Source organism: Ursus maritimus, unplaced genomic scaffold, assembly GCF_017311325.1.
Source record: "Ursus maritimus isolate PB19 unplaced genomic scaffold, ASM1731132v1 scaffold_7, whole genome shotgun sequence".
NCBI classification, from domain to species: domain Eukaryota; kingdom Metazoa; phylum Chordata; class Mammalia; order Carnivora; family Ursidae; genus Ursus; species Ursus maritimus.
The window spans coordinates 29,062,229-29,077,499 of record NW_024426885.1 but is presented as its reverse complement, the minus strand read 5'-3'; the positions used below and the strand labels follow the sequence as shown (position 1 = coordinate 29,077,499).

The following is a 15,271-nucleotide window of genomic DNA, read 5'->3' as shown; positions in this document are numbered from 1 at the left end:
TACCGGTCTTGCCTACTTCCCAAGGCTATATTAAATGTCAAACAAGAAAATGGGTATCAATTTTCTTGAAAAGTATAAAGCATATTTGAATTGAAGAAATGTAGGAGGTCACTGAAATACTGGAAAGAATTCTCAAGAGATCATACCATCACATTAATATTCATAGTCCAATCTCTTCCAGAACATGTCAGTAACCATAAAAAAAAATCTTACTTCCATGTATGTGCCTTGGAGCCTCTAAATATGCCTTGTTGTCTGGTGGAGTGGAAATGGAGGTAGCAGTTGTGGTATTTTGGTTAGGGACATTATGAAAATTGGCTTCTTTAGTCATGAAAAATATTTTCTTAGGAAGAAATTTCTTAAGATGCCATGATGACACACTAGCCAGTTTTTTGGCAAAGGTCCCATTGAGCCAGTGATAAATCTTACTATATGGCAGTAAGCAGTACAACACTCCTTACTTGACTTAAAACCATTTTGGCTCTAGGGCAGACCCAGCTCTCCCATGAGGGAGGGGTGGGGATGTTAAATAATTCAGGGAAGAGAAATGATTATAGAGAGATGGGGCATCCCTCCAAAGATTGTGATTCTAATGGGGAACAATAAAGAGCTGGTCCAGGAAAGGAGGGAGAGGAGAGGGTTAAGGAAAAAGGTCACCAAGTACTTGCTGGCATTGATTTAGTCACTTGGGTATTCAGTATAATCAGTGATGAGACATGGTCCTTGCTTTTGAGGAATTTATAGGCTGTGATATAGTGACTTGGATACAACCAGCAGATTATCAATGTGGAATGGAATAATGAGACAGAAACATATGCACTAGTCATGCTGGTCACATACAAAAGCCATACTTTTATACTGTATTATTTTTCTTTAGGATGTGAAGATAGAATGTTGTTGCTAAGCTTGAAGAGTCTTTGTCCAAAAACAACACGGATAGACAAGTCCCTTTGCCGAAGCCACTGAAATGGTGGTAGTGTACACACTTGGTGGTTTATATCTCAAGTGCCCAGAAGAAGCCCAGGTGGCCTCTCATGGCTACAGGGAGTTTTCAGTTTATAATTCTGTTGTGTTCCAAAGACTCACTTATCGGTCATCTGTGGGAAATTTGGCACATATTTTCCCATAGAAACAAAGCCACAAATGGGGGTCATTTGTTAGACTGGCCCAAGAACGGTTATACAAACTCACTTTAAATAAAAAATTATAGTTCTAATGGTATGGTAGAGTCTGATTCCTATGTGTGTTTGTGTATTTTGAATTTGAATTGCCAGGATCCCTTTTCTCTGGATACAGCCCTTCAGACGCTTTGATCTGCTGGTACTAAACATGAAGATTTATTGATCTTAAGCAATGACTCTGTGAGTGTGTATATGTGTGCCATGAAATTTGCCACTCTAAAATTCTGCTACAGGGAGTGTAACTGATTATCTGCTCTAGCTGCTGCCCTTCCACATTCACAACTGTGTTCCTGCTGAATTTCTATTTTCCATGAGCTGTTTTTCCCAGTCAGTGACTAAAAATGGTGGGCAAAGGTACTAAGGCATGTTCATTCCAGTAAGTTGCAGGACTCCTAGAAACAAATTTGACTTAAGGACTTCCCACAGCCTAACAGAACCTTTTTTGGAACTGTGCTGTAGTCTAAGATTCCTTCTACCCTCTTTTTCCTTTCCTCTCTCCATAGATTTTGGACGAGCCTGAAGGATTTCTTTCCCTTTGACGACTCCCCTGACTACATTCTCTGGCACAGATAGTCCTATCTTCTCTGCTTCTTGACATACTCAAACTACTGCAAATGATAATGAGAATGGTCCAAGTAAGATGGGGATTTGGGACTAGCTCACTCACCATCTTGTGGGAAAAAATACCATCTTGAGTGTGGAATGTGGATGCTAAAGGTTTCAGTGGTAGTGACATGAGACAAGAGCCAGGTACAGAGATGCAGCTACAAAATAAATAGGTCAGGGGAAGATGTCTACAAGGACAGCAGAGTTTCAGATTACTGCAAAATTGCATTTAGGCTCTGAAGAAAAATGTTGAGAAATTGAGGGCCATTAACAAATAACTAATGGCTAAGTGTGAGAGCCAAAGGATTTTACTGGTTGTTTATAAAGGCACCTTTATGTTCTGTGGTAGAAGAGCAGACAGAGCTAAGTAGAAAACTGAAGATCTGATAGTTACAGAGCTTCAGAGACATTTGAAGCTTAATCAAGACAGGTCTGTTATCATAACATCAGGGCTCTGGGTTAGGGACATCTGGATTGATGCCCCAGATGTTGGAGCTGAAGATGCCTCTAAGGCCCCAGAGCTTACAAGGTGGCCCACTCTTCCGAAGTAAGAGGTTGCATTTGCCCTGTGTTACAAAACACCGCAGAAGCCTCTACCTGCAAGGCAGCAATTTTCCTCCTCAGACGCTGCCCCATATCCTCTTCTGGCTGCCAGGCTCATTACTAGGACTAAAGCCCAGCATTATTAGTTAAGGAAATGAAGAGACTATGCAGTCAAGGATTTGGGAGAATTAGCTACCGTGTATAAACAGGAGCCAGGGATATACTCCTGGGACTAAATTCTGAATATGTCCAATCAAGAGGGCCAGGATATAAGACTGGATAATCAAGGATTCATTGACTTGTGGGTGTCTTCTTGGGACATGGGATTTAACACCCTGGCAAAGATCTCAAGGGCTGGGGCAAACTCACTTCTAGGATGACATTTAGAGGAGAAATGCCTAAGTTGCCCTAACAGATGGTAGAGGAAGGAATAAAAGAGGCTGAAGGAAGTGGCCATGCTTAGACTTAGATATATTAATAAGGCCAGAAGACCCACCAGAGGAGAGGGGCCCATGGGAGAAGCCAAAGGACACCATTTCTCCAAGGCCATAATAAATGTGCTGGTGAAAAAGAAAAAGAAAAAAATAAATGTGCTGGTGAGAGGGGCACAGCATCACCAATGAGGTCAGTGGTAGCTCTTAGCCATAGGTCCGGCTTGGGCTTGTCAATGACCATAAGGATGGGATGATGGGGACCAAAGCAATAGAGCCCAGGTGATGGTACTTAACTATATGAAGCCAAAAGGTTACAATTATGATAATGGCCAGCAAGGTGAGAGGGGTAGCCAAGAGGGCCAAACCAGGAGGGAATTGTGAAGATGGTTAATAAAGCATGACATCGCTAAGGGCAAAAAGATGGGTAGCCAACAGGAGTGTTACTTAATATCTACAACTACAAAAAGACAAAAATGGATGAGCAGGAAGTTGAGGATGATTGCCTCAATGAAAAGTTCCTAATCCCTTACTAGTTCTTGGTCCTGAGTCAATCTAGAACCCGTTGACTAAACACATGGACAGATCTTTAGGGGGAACACTGTAGCATCATATAATGATTATCCTTCCCCCACAAAAGTACCTATAGCCATTTAGTCAGATAACTGTACACTGAAGAAAAGAAAGCACCCAGACATTTTGAGGAATATTTAGTACAGGGGCTGAGTGGACAGTGATACCTGGAGACTCTAAGTGTCAATATGGCCCTCATATTAGAATGAGCATTATGAAGGTCAGATAATTAATGGAGTCCTAGAATTATGCCTAATGTGAATTAGATGTCTATTACTGATTGATATGATTTGATTTACTGTAAGAACAAGTATGGAAAATAAGGAGAAAGTTTCCATCCCTTGGACATGGCTCCAGAAAGTAATCTTCCATGTATAAACTCTTGAGGCAAAAATATCATTAGCAAAAAGTGTTGAGTATGAGAATTACTGCTGGGAGGTTGGAACTCTGAATAGAAATTTATTAGACACCAGAGGTTTCTAGGAAAAAATGAAAACTGCAAGGACAGTCCTTCCATTAGGCTGCAGTAAGCTAATAAGAACAGCAAAGAACTATAACTGATTAAGGAAAATCTATGTCCTCTTCTTGTGAAGGCCCTTACCTTCTACTTTGCTGCTCTCTATTTAAAAGTTTACTTTTGGTGGCCTGTTCCTGAGACCTTAGCCAGAGGTATATGAACCTTCACCCAGAGTCAAGACTATTCTGTATGTGAAAAGTATTAAAATCAGTAGACATAGCAAGAATCTATTCCTTTATGGTTTAACTATTTTTCTACCTTAATATTATTTCCTTATATTTTCTTAACCTTTTAAAAAAAATGAGACTCTGGGCTTTTAGTATTCTGCAACTCAGAACCTGTGGGTTCATTTAGATACCAGAATTACCTTTGCATCCATCAGTACCCCTTAATAGAGAATAAGAGGCCCGTTTTTTAGATTAGCTCTCTTTCTCTGAACCAGTCCACAGGAGTAGAGGACTTACTCTTGCACAGTGTTCAAGGACAACTATCCCAATTATTCTGGTTCTGACACTTTTAGGATATACTGAATGACCTTCCTTGTAATTTGTACTCCCCTGCTCTAAATTCCAATTTGTTTATTGAAATTTCAGATCAGATAATGCTCATAAGACTTTAACACCTCCTCTGGAAGAAGATATTGGCAATATGTTTCAAATGCTTTAAAAATGCACATACCCTTTGACTAAAAAACTCCACTTCTAAATATTTTCTCTGAGGAATTTACAGAACTGAATTCCAAATGCATAAGAATGTTCATCACAGTTTAATGGCAGAGAGAGAGAGAAAGAGAGAGAAAGACTAGCTAGGAGAAATGAATAAATAAATGCACAGGACAGATTCAATAAATGCACTACAGAAAAATGTTTTTTCGACATAGGAAAATATTAATATTGCTAAGTGAAAAATACATTGCAAAACAATAAATATAATACTTTTGTTTAAAGAAATCACTAAATAAATATTTATGTGCTTCTAAAGGTTTCTGCCTTGGCTACAGTTCTGAGCTTTCTGTCTATTCTAGCCTTAATGGAGATCTTCTAGATTAAAACTAACATCAGGAGATTTTAATAATCTTTTGGGTAAACATATATAAGCATATATATGTACACATAGATTTTAATATTTTTTTACATCTGTATATCCATCCATCCATCCATTCATCCATACACACACCTATTCTGGTTCTTAATGTCTTCTCGGCCTTCCTGTATGTGTGTATGTACATATGAGCATGTGTGTACACACCCCAAAACAGTGAAGATAGAGAAGACGTTAAAAACCAGAATAGAAAATAATAAAATTGAACATTAGTGCTCTGATCAACTTTTACAGTTCTTCTTGGCGAGCCTAATGTAATATTTAAGAGAATTCCTATCTGTTCCCTAATACCAGTAATTCAAGAAAGCAGAAGCTAGAGGGCCACAGCTATTAAACCAACATCACCAACAACCACCCAAACAAAATGCAGCATTATGTTTAAATGATTGTGTCAGGTCTCCCTCTTGCTTTTGGCACTTGACTAGATTAATGTGGGTTAGTGTGTGGGAGAAACCTCCTAATTCAGCCACACAATCAGATCAAAACTCTCAAGAGGTTCCCACTCATCCCAACCTCCACTCACCAGTTAATTGCACCCTCCTTTCTTTTACTCATCATGGCTCTGGCATGTGAGATGCGGGCCTGGTCAGGGGAAAGCAGCAGGGCAGATGCTGCAGTTTTAAGTGAAATCAGGTGTTGCCTTCCCTGAAGTGAGAGCTGGAAAATGTCAGTTTTTAAGTAACAGGTATTGGCAGCTGAACAGTCGGTCTTCCCCACCAGGCTCAGCATTCCCTTCCCTTGCAAGAAGTTTTCCCTTTTCCTCTTCTATCGCCTCAATCTCCTTCAGCTCCTCTTTAGAGATCATTAAATAAGAATTTCCACTTTGTCGATATTCATCAGACATGATTCTAAGTGTGTTGGGAATGAGAAGGTTTTGATGATAAAATACCACAAGTGTCAATAAAACACTCCCTAGTGTTATTGGTGACCTAGAGTCTTACCTGTGGAGAAAGTATAAAAGATTTCTTGGCAGAGTGGGAAAGAATGATTGGTCCTGACTCTTTTCTCCATATGCTGACAGCTATAGGCAGAAACACAGCACACAAGTTTGATAAAGTCAAGGCATTAAATGGAGCTGAGAGAACATTCTTTGGGTTTCCTTTCTTTTTTCTTCTGCTAGGTCAGTCTGGGACCATTCCATTACAGAATTGCAACCCAGATTACAGAAACACACATGTGCACATGCACAGCTGATGTATGACCATCTTTATTGTGTCTGGTTGATTTGCATAATGTGCCTCAGCACAGTCTAAGACTGAACTAAGTAACAGTGGGGAAGGTCTGGTACTCCCATCTTAAATAGGATGTGGCTCCTTTGGAGGATACAGCCTCACACTCACTCAAGAGTACTTGGATGAAATATGGATTACTATGAGTATGAGGTCAGTGCCAGTGATTCTCTAGTCTAATTGGGGCAAATGAAGTCTGTGATGAGGCCCAACAATTCTGAGTTTAGCTGATGACTAATGATCAAATCAGTGAAACAACCACAGAACTTAAAATACTGAGAGACTAAGCAAGAACTCTAGGAAAAGAGCACTGGACTAGGAGCTCTGGTCAAATCTTAACTAAGAATGCTTCATCACCCCATCACTCTTCACCTAATACTCTCTCTAGGCAATCCGATCCATCCCTATGGCTTTACCCCTACCTATATATAGCTAATATTTTAAACCCAAATTTAAATCTCTAGTCCAGGGTTCATCTCCTGAACTCCATCCATATTGGTCATATATCTCTATTTGAATGATCCACAGGCATTTCAAATGGTATATGTGAAAAAAATAAACTCATCAGCCATCCCAATAAATATTTTTTTTATATTCTCTGAATTGATAAATGATATAGTCATTTATCAGTAACTATGGGAATTATCCCAGGCTCTTTCCTCTCTATCACCTATCACAACCAAGATGTCATTCTAAACCTTTTGCAGATTTTCCCTTCCACAGTTCTTACCACTTCTACCGTAATTCAGGCCACCATATCATTCACCCGAAAAACTGAGAACACAGCCTCCCCGTTTAGCACCCTTCAATCCTGTCTCCATACTACAACCCAGAGAGCGTTCTAAAAAGGAGATCTATACATCATCTATGTAGCAGTCTTGCCAAACATATTTAAACAGAATTTAACCATACGGAAACAATCAGACAAATCCAGTTTTAGGTGCATTCTATAAGAAAACTGGCTCAGACTCTTCAAAAATACCAACATCACAAAAGACAAAAATATAATTGAGGGAACTGTTCTAGATTAAGAAGACTAAAGAAGAAAACTAAAACGTGATTCTTTTTCGCATCCAGGATTGATGGGGATGAGGTGGAAATAGCTGCTGTGCACATTATTAGGATAATTAGGGCAAACTAGGATGTGAACTATGTATTAGATGATATTGAATCAATAAATGTCAAGTTTCATAGGTGTTGTAATGGTATTGTGTTTACGCAGGAGAAAGTTCTTATTCTTAGGAGATGCATGCTAAGGTATTTAGGAATGAACTAGGATATCTACAATTTACTCTCAAATGATTCAACAAAAAATTACATAGGTAGATGGCTAGCTGATAGAAAGAAAGCAAATGTGGCAAAATGTAAACAATTCATGGATCTAAACTTTCAAATTTCTTTCTGGTTTTAAATTTTTCAAAAGAAAAGTTGTAGGGGAAAGACGAGAGAGAGAGAGAGGAGACAATTACCACTGCTAAATGAAATGATTCTTCCAGTAGACATTTTTCATGTTACAAAAACACTTTGAATTTCTTAGAGATTTAAAAAAAAATGGTAGGGTGGGGCGCCTGGGTGACGCAGTCGTTAAGCGTCTGCCTTCGGCTCAGGGCGTGATCCCGGCGTTATGGGATCGAGCCCCAAGTCAGGTTCCTCCGCTGGGAGCCTGCTTCTTCCTCTCCCACTCCCCCTGCTTGTGTTCCCTCTCTCACTGGCTATCTCTCTCCCTCTGTCAAATAAATAAATAAAATCTTTAAAAAAAAAATGGTGGGGAGAGGTCATTAAGGTTGAATTACCAAAGCCATGTGCTTTCATCCCCAGCACCTCGGGCAGGTTTAATACCTAAGTATGCACCATATCACAAGTTAATGCAAGACTTAAAAGCTATGCATGGAAGTGGCTAGGTAGTTAGTTCAACAGAGAAATTGAATTTAAGACAGCCATTTTCTTTCACACAAAAGAATATGAAAGCAATTATAAGCAAATTTTTATCGAATCCTCATAATAACCAAATGAGATACCTAAATTCATTTTAGCAATAAGAAAAAAGGGAAAGAAATAAGGGAAAACCTAATTAAATTATGTCCTAAAATTTTTATAGCTGTCAAACCAATAAAGTGCATTATTATGTGATACTAGAAGTTTGCAAAGAGTAAACATGTGAACCTTTACAAACAGGATAGTTGAAGCTTTGTCTTCTAATAACATTATTAATGTGTTGTTTGTCCTATTATAGAACAGAATAAAACAATTTTTTAAACTCTCTGCCAAGCCCCAATAAAGTCCTTGTTGCATTTAGGATAACAACCTAAAGGTTCCTTATGAAGGAGTCCCCATCTCCCTATCTTTTCTCTTCCCTTATCACATCCCCTTTTTACTTCTTACGTTATAGCTACATTTAACTACTTGTATTTCCTTGCGGCATAGGTCCTCTCATGACACCAGCATTTCTTGGCTGGGTGTTCTAAATCAAGAGAAAAGTGATGTAGCCCTTCAGCCACAGGTATGCCTAATACAAATATATTAGACACAAAAACACCCAAGACCAAATCTATGTATATAGGAAGTCAGGTCGTCAGTATTCTTCTTCCAGGATGACCATGACAAGTTCCTTACCCTCACTGAGCCTCAGTTAGTTAATCTATAAAAGGCAGTGGTTAAATCAGATGATATCCAGTGTCCATTTGCTCTCTGCCCTCACTGCCCATGAATCTAAGAAGTGGCCTAGAGAAATCACAAGAGAGTTTGTGTGATACATTCTGGTATAGAAGAGGGTTTCCTCTTATGAGAAATCATCTCAAAGAAGTTGTGAAAGTCAAATAAAGGAGAAAGTTCCGAGTCACAGTCAAGTTTGATGGACTTCACTGATGATATAATGGAAATCCAGAACATGTCATCTTTGAGATTTATATCAAATTACATATGAAAATCTAAATAATATGGTGAAACAGATGTTAAGTGAGAGATTAATTTTGAGCTGCAGATGAAATTTAGCTCAATCTGGCTACTGGGCAGAAAATGGATTCAGGGGGCAGTGAGGAAATGTACTGATAAAAATGTAGGCCATGAAGAAGAAAAATTCATTTCTTAGTGTCTCATTTTCCAACATATGATAGATGCAGAGGTAAATCATTGAAAGCTCTGAGGAAGATCAGTGTCTGAAATCACTAACACAGGAACACCTTGTAATTATTCAGTATCTCCCGGTCTCTCTCTTCCAAAAGACAGAGCTCCTTCCACACATTGAAACGGACACTTCGGTGGGGTGGAATCACTTGTAATAAAACTGGAGGAAAAAACACTCCCATATTATTCAACTCACTCAACATGGACAGTGGGTACACAAATGAGGGAAGGGTAATGTTTTCCACAGCTCCATTATTTTACTGAGGGGAAGACTTCAGTCAATTAGTAATATTAAGAGTAGTACCTCTACCAGTAATACTAGAAAAACATTTATCCTGAAGTCCAAACCACTGGAGGGGTTAACTTAGAAAGTTTTTACCAAGAAGCAGACATCAAAGGGCAGGGAGTTGCTTGATTTGGAAGAGACTGACTAGATAGCCAAACATTGGTTGCAAGCATGGGGGAATCTCCCATAATACTATTTTTTTCTTTTAAGCTGGAACTCTCTGAGCAAGTTTTTTTTTTTAATTACATAAAATTTAAACTGTTTCCTTTATAAAAGCAAAAGTAAGGAAGGGAGGGAGAGGGAAAAGGAGAAACAGTATATGCAGGAAGGCAGATTTAGAAAGGAAGTTCTGAGAACTGTTTACAAAGTACTCAGAAAACAGGTGATACCTTCTTTCTCATAAATTAGAGGCAGATAACGTAAGAGCTGAGGGAAGTGTGCAAAGAGCTAATATAGGAATTGAAACCATAGTCAAGCACAAAGCATAGAAAATCTCTAATTCTTAGGGGAAAAAATTGTGTTTATCAATTAGTGCTGGCAATGATGAACAAATAGCTAAATTTTTATTAGGAAGGTGTTTCATTTGTACTGAAATATTTATTTTTTTTCAGCCTTGCTCCTTGTTATAACTTTTGAGGTGTGTAAATAAGAGTAATTGGTGGGAAAATCACAGAAGCATGGTTACAATTGTGTTTCTTATATAAATAAAAAATATTTTTAAGTAAAGCATACATCAACAGGATTTTTACTTTAGAACTTTCACCCCAGCTGTGACACAGAAGATGGACTGGGGACTGGAGAGTGGGTTAGGGATAGGGATAGAAATAGAATATAGGAGATTATTACAATACTATAGACAAGAGTTAGACTTTGATTGTTTAGAGAGAGAAGATGAAAGAAAAATATAAATGTATGTTTTCAACAGGAAAGCAGTTGTGAGTAAAAAAATTTGACAAATCTTAAAATAGAGAAAAAATTCTGGGAAAATTCCTTCAGGTCTTTATTCAAATGTTACTTTTTCAATGAAGCCTTCTGTAGCAGAAAACAAAAAAATGTCATGATCACCACACCATTTCCTTTCTCTGGGCAGACAGGAAGGCATTTCTTAGCTTCCCTTGTATGATAGTTAAGGGTGGGAACGTGTGACTTAGTTTCGCAAATGAGAACATGAGTAGGAGTGATGTGTTACTTACAAGCCAAGGCACCTATTGGCTACTGATCTATCTCTATCTGTCTCTACCCTTAGAAACTATATGCCAATGTGGTAGCATCAAAATATCGAGGAAGCCTGGAATCCCGAATTGCTTGATGGAATAATGAATCAAATATATCAGACTTCTGCGTAGAAACTAAACTTTTGTTGGGCTAAACCACTGATATTTAGATTTATTACTATAGCAAAACATAGCCTATTTTGATTAATAAACCTTCCCTGGCCACGCTATCTAAAATTTCCTCGCCCCCCCCCAAAAACCCAAACACACACATACACACTTCCCGTCCTTCTTTCTTGCTCTTTTAGCACTTGTCACTCCATAATTTATAATGCATTTTATATATTTATCTTATTTATTATCTCTCTTTCCCAGCAGAATGCTTCCCATGAGGGCTGGGTGTGCTTATGTGTGTTTGCTTCATTGTCATAACCCCAGTGATACAGTGCTTGGAACATGGTAGGCACTCAAGAGATATTTGTTGGATGAATGAATAGAAAGATAAGTTCAGTCCTGTCTAGAAAAGAGTGAGACTTTCGAATAGAGAGGAACTAAGATGCATTTGTGAATTCAAATATGAGAGACCCATCCATAGACACATACTTGGAATATATCAGCATAGTTGGAGGGTTCATAGTTGAAGTCATAGAAATGAGTTCCTTCAGAGATGAATGTTGCAGGTTGGGTTTTTCAAGAGCAAAAGCTGAGACAATGTCTGGGTGTTTACTAAGGATCAATACCTTTCAAAGAAAGGGAAGTAAGTGGATTGGACAGAGGAAGAAGTTAAAACGGCAGTGCAAGCTGAAAATGCCTCAGCCAACCTGATGGGGAGCTTTGAAGCAAATACTGACTGTCAGAGTTGTCCTGCATCAGACCAAAATGTTTGGGCCTTATACCCCCACTTCATTCAATCACTAATGTGGGCTGCCCTGAGAAGGGCTGATCTTAAGTGAGGAGAATCCTAAAGGAGCCGACAGCTGTCCTCACTCCCCAAAGTCAGGTGGTAAGTATTTCTTTGAAGGGAAATCTGAGCAATGTATCTCCACATCCACCACCAATGAAAAAAGAAGTAAAGGCTATTGGTTAGGGTTGCCAGATTTGACAAATATGAATACAAATAATGCTATTTCATTAATACAAACCTGTCCCAAGTAGTATTTGGGACATACTAAAAAATTATTTGTTGTTCATTTGAAATTCAAATTTCAAATAAATTTAACTGGATGTCCTGTATTTTATCTGGCAATTCTACTAAGGACTGAATCTTAGAGTACAGTCATAGTTGTCAGGATACAAGTAAGTGGAATTGTCATGAAGAGATAAGAGAAAGTCACAGAATGATCCAAGAACCAAAATGAAGTAATAGTAATGAGATCTAAGGAAGGAGGTGATTTTTTAAAATAAGATGATGATAGAGTAGAGTACCTTGAGAAGTGGAGAAGATAGATAAAGGAAGATAAAGACTGAAAATTACTTCGGTGATGTAGAGACAGGGATAATAAAGCTTCAAGAAAGATTGGATTCCAGTGTCAAATGACACAGAAAAGCAGAACACAGCTAAAATATCTGGGGGGGATGAGGGGGACCACAGACCATGAGGTATGTCACATTAGATGTGGTAGGGCATGACTTGCCACAAGATGGCACTCATAGTTCCTCTTTTTTGGAGTTTCTATCAATAAAAATTCTGCAAATTTTTTATTGTCATAGAACAAAGAGAGTATCTTATATTTCACAACTTTACATATAGGTTATGTTTTATGTTCTATCATTTTCCCACAGCTTGTCATTATTTTCCCTTTAGACTATGAGGACATAATGAATATTGGAATTGATTGGCAGAGGGTGTCGGGGGTGGGAGGCAGGCAATAGAACCTGGAGGAGGGAGCAAATGTAATGCTATCGCAGATACTCAGTACAAAGCCTTAACAGAAAGTTGTTGGCTTTGGTTATCAGATAATGATTGGGCTTCAAGAAAACTAATTATGGTTAGAAATGGAAACCAGACTGTCTGGTGTTGAGGACTGACAGTGTGCTGTGAAAGTAGACAGACTATGTGTTTAGCACATTTGCTATGAAAGACAGGAGGGTAGCCAGGGCGACTTTTTTTTGAGGAACTCCTTCTCAAATATGGGTTTGTTTGCCTTATTCGTAAGTTTCAAATATTTTATCAAAATACCTGTTAAATGGCAATTGGCCTCACACCACAATATCTCCACAGCACAAATGTATTTGTGTTGCAGAGATACTTCTATTTAACTAAATAACTCCATTAGTCCTCCAATATTATAGCACTTATATCTTTTCAAAATAAGTTCATATCTATTTCTCATATTATATTGCTCATAGAGTGAATATTTGAATAGAGACCTAGAGAGACCACAAGATTTGCCTCACATTGCACAGCTAGAGAGAAACAGAGCCATGGACAAGTTTTCTGATGCCTAATTCCATACCCCTTCTGCTGAATTATTCTTTTTGTCATTTGATTTCTGGTTCAAGTTTTCCAGTTATCTAATTTTATTTTTTCTGGCATGCATAAAATGAGAATGGCTCTTTGAAATTACCCTATCTTGACTAGTTTCCATGCTATCCCAGATATGTCATAGTTAAAACTTACCTGTCTCCAGAATAGTATGGGGGAAAATATGCTCATTATCATCTCTGCTTTTTACAAAACTGAGTATAACCCTGAGCTGAACATGAAAGAACTTATAAATTAATGTGCCACTGAAGAGGTAAAACCCTGTGCCCATTGTTTTGGGTGTATAGGGACTTCTGCTAAAATACAGTTCCACCACACAGCCCAGAATAGTTTTCTTTTCAGCAACTAAGTCCAATCATTAGCCATTTCTTTTTATCTTTTTTTATCATCCAGGTAAAAACATAATTGGTGTCTATATTTATGTAAAAATCTGTTTTGATCCCTTTAAACATTAAGAGTGACATGAAGACAATTTTAGCTTCGTTTCTCCCATTCACCTCTTCCACCCCAAACAGAAAAAAGGGTAGAGGGGCTTCTATAGCTAATTCACCAATAACTGCATATAAGCCAAACAAAAGAAAACTTCAAACTTGTTTTGTGGCTAGGCCTCCATGGGGGAACAGCCTTCTTACTGAGTTGGAAAGAATAAAGAGGATTTTTGAACTTACAAGTGTCTGAAAACATCATGTCTGCAAAGTGCGGTTGGCATTTTTATATATTTAAAAGAGTCTAATGAAGCCCAGCTCCTTACAAATTCCGACAAAAAAATGAAGAATGGGACATGGTTCCTGCCACCCAGGGGTCAGAGTGGTGGTTATTGCTCCAACCAATCATACAAAGGAGACCTGTCATTTATAGATAGCTCCACAGAACACCATGAAGACTGGCCCTTACCCAAAGAATTTACTCAGAGAGACATTTAATATGGAGTAAATACAGCCTCAAAGAGAACAGCTTTGAAGAAGGGCTTTGAAAAGGTCGGAAGAAGATGAAATGAGGAATGTTGTTACTTAGTGCCTTTATTAAACAAATGCTTGCCTTAGCTCTTCTCCAGCACGTCTCGAAATGTGGCAAAGTAATAATGACATGCCCACTTCACAGACAAAAAAAAAAATGACTTGGCATGTGAAATTTTTCATTACGATGGGTCCTCAAGCCAATGGATTGTTCTCAAAGTGTGGGAATGCCCTATTTCTACCAGCCTGGAGTCCCCCACTCTCTCAGGGACATATCTACTGTTTCATGAACACTCCAGGATGGTTTGGATTTCAGACATTCTCCCCCGTCATACCAATTAAGTTTGGAAACTATTCTCCCTAATCCTTAGATCATGTCCTAGTTCCTTGGGGCTTTCCTATAGGTAAAAAGTAACCAATCAGTGCTACTATTACAGCAGGCAGCACCTTAGGTGTTAACTTTTTTGGAGTAATGTACACCATCTAGTATAAAATCAATAAAATCTAGTGGTGTTGAGTAAATTTTGTAGTTATACATAACATCACTCCCTGCAATTGATTTCTTTTTCTGCTGCTATTCATCTCTAGTCTTTCTACATATAAATGCATTCACCCATTTGACAAATAGTACTGAGCAACTGCTATGTGCCAGGTATTGTTCTAGTCAATGGGTTTATAGCAGTCTAAGATAGACTAAGTCCCTGTTTTCAAGGACCTATATTCTAAATAGGTAGGAAAGGGAGAGTGGGAGTGAGGGAGACGACAGGTAATAAATAAACAGGTAAAAGCAGGTAGTGGGAAATCCTATGAAGACAAGAAGTCAGGTTAATGTAATCGAGACTGGGTGGAGAATGACTTTTGTTTGAGTAGTCAGAAACTCTGCACTGAGGTGAGAGCCAGGGCCAACCATACACAGATCCGGGAGGAGACTGTTGCAGGCAGAGAAAATAGTGAGTACAAAAGTTTTGAGACAGAACCACCTTGAAATGGTTGAGGAACAGAAGAGAGCCAAGGTCTTTAAATGCT

The 15,271-nt window shown here is 38.5% G+C and overlaps 1 protein-coding gene across 1 annotated transcript in view; it reads right to left on the bottom strand.

Moving 5' to 3' along the window:
• Window positions 1-15,271, bottom strand: part of HPSE2 (heparanase 2 (inactive)) — a 634,212-nt gene that overhangs the window by 276,302 nt on the left and 342,639 nt on the right. The gene's annotated exons all lie outside the window — the stretch shown is intronic.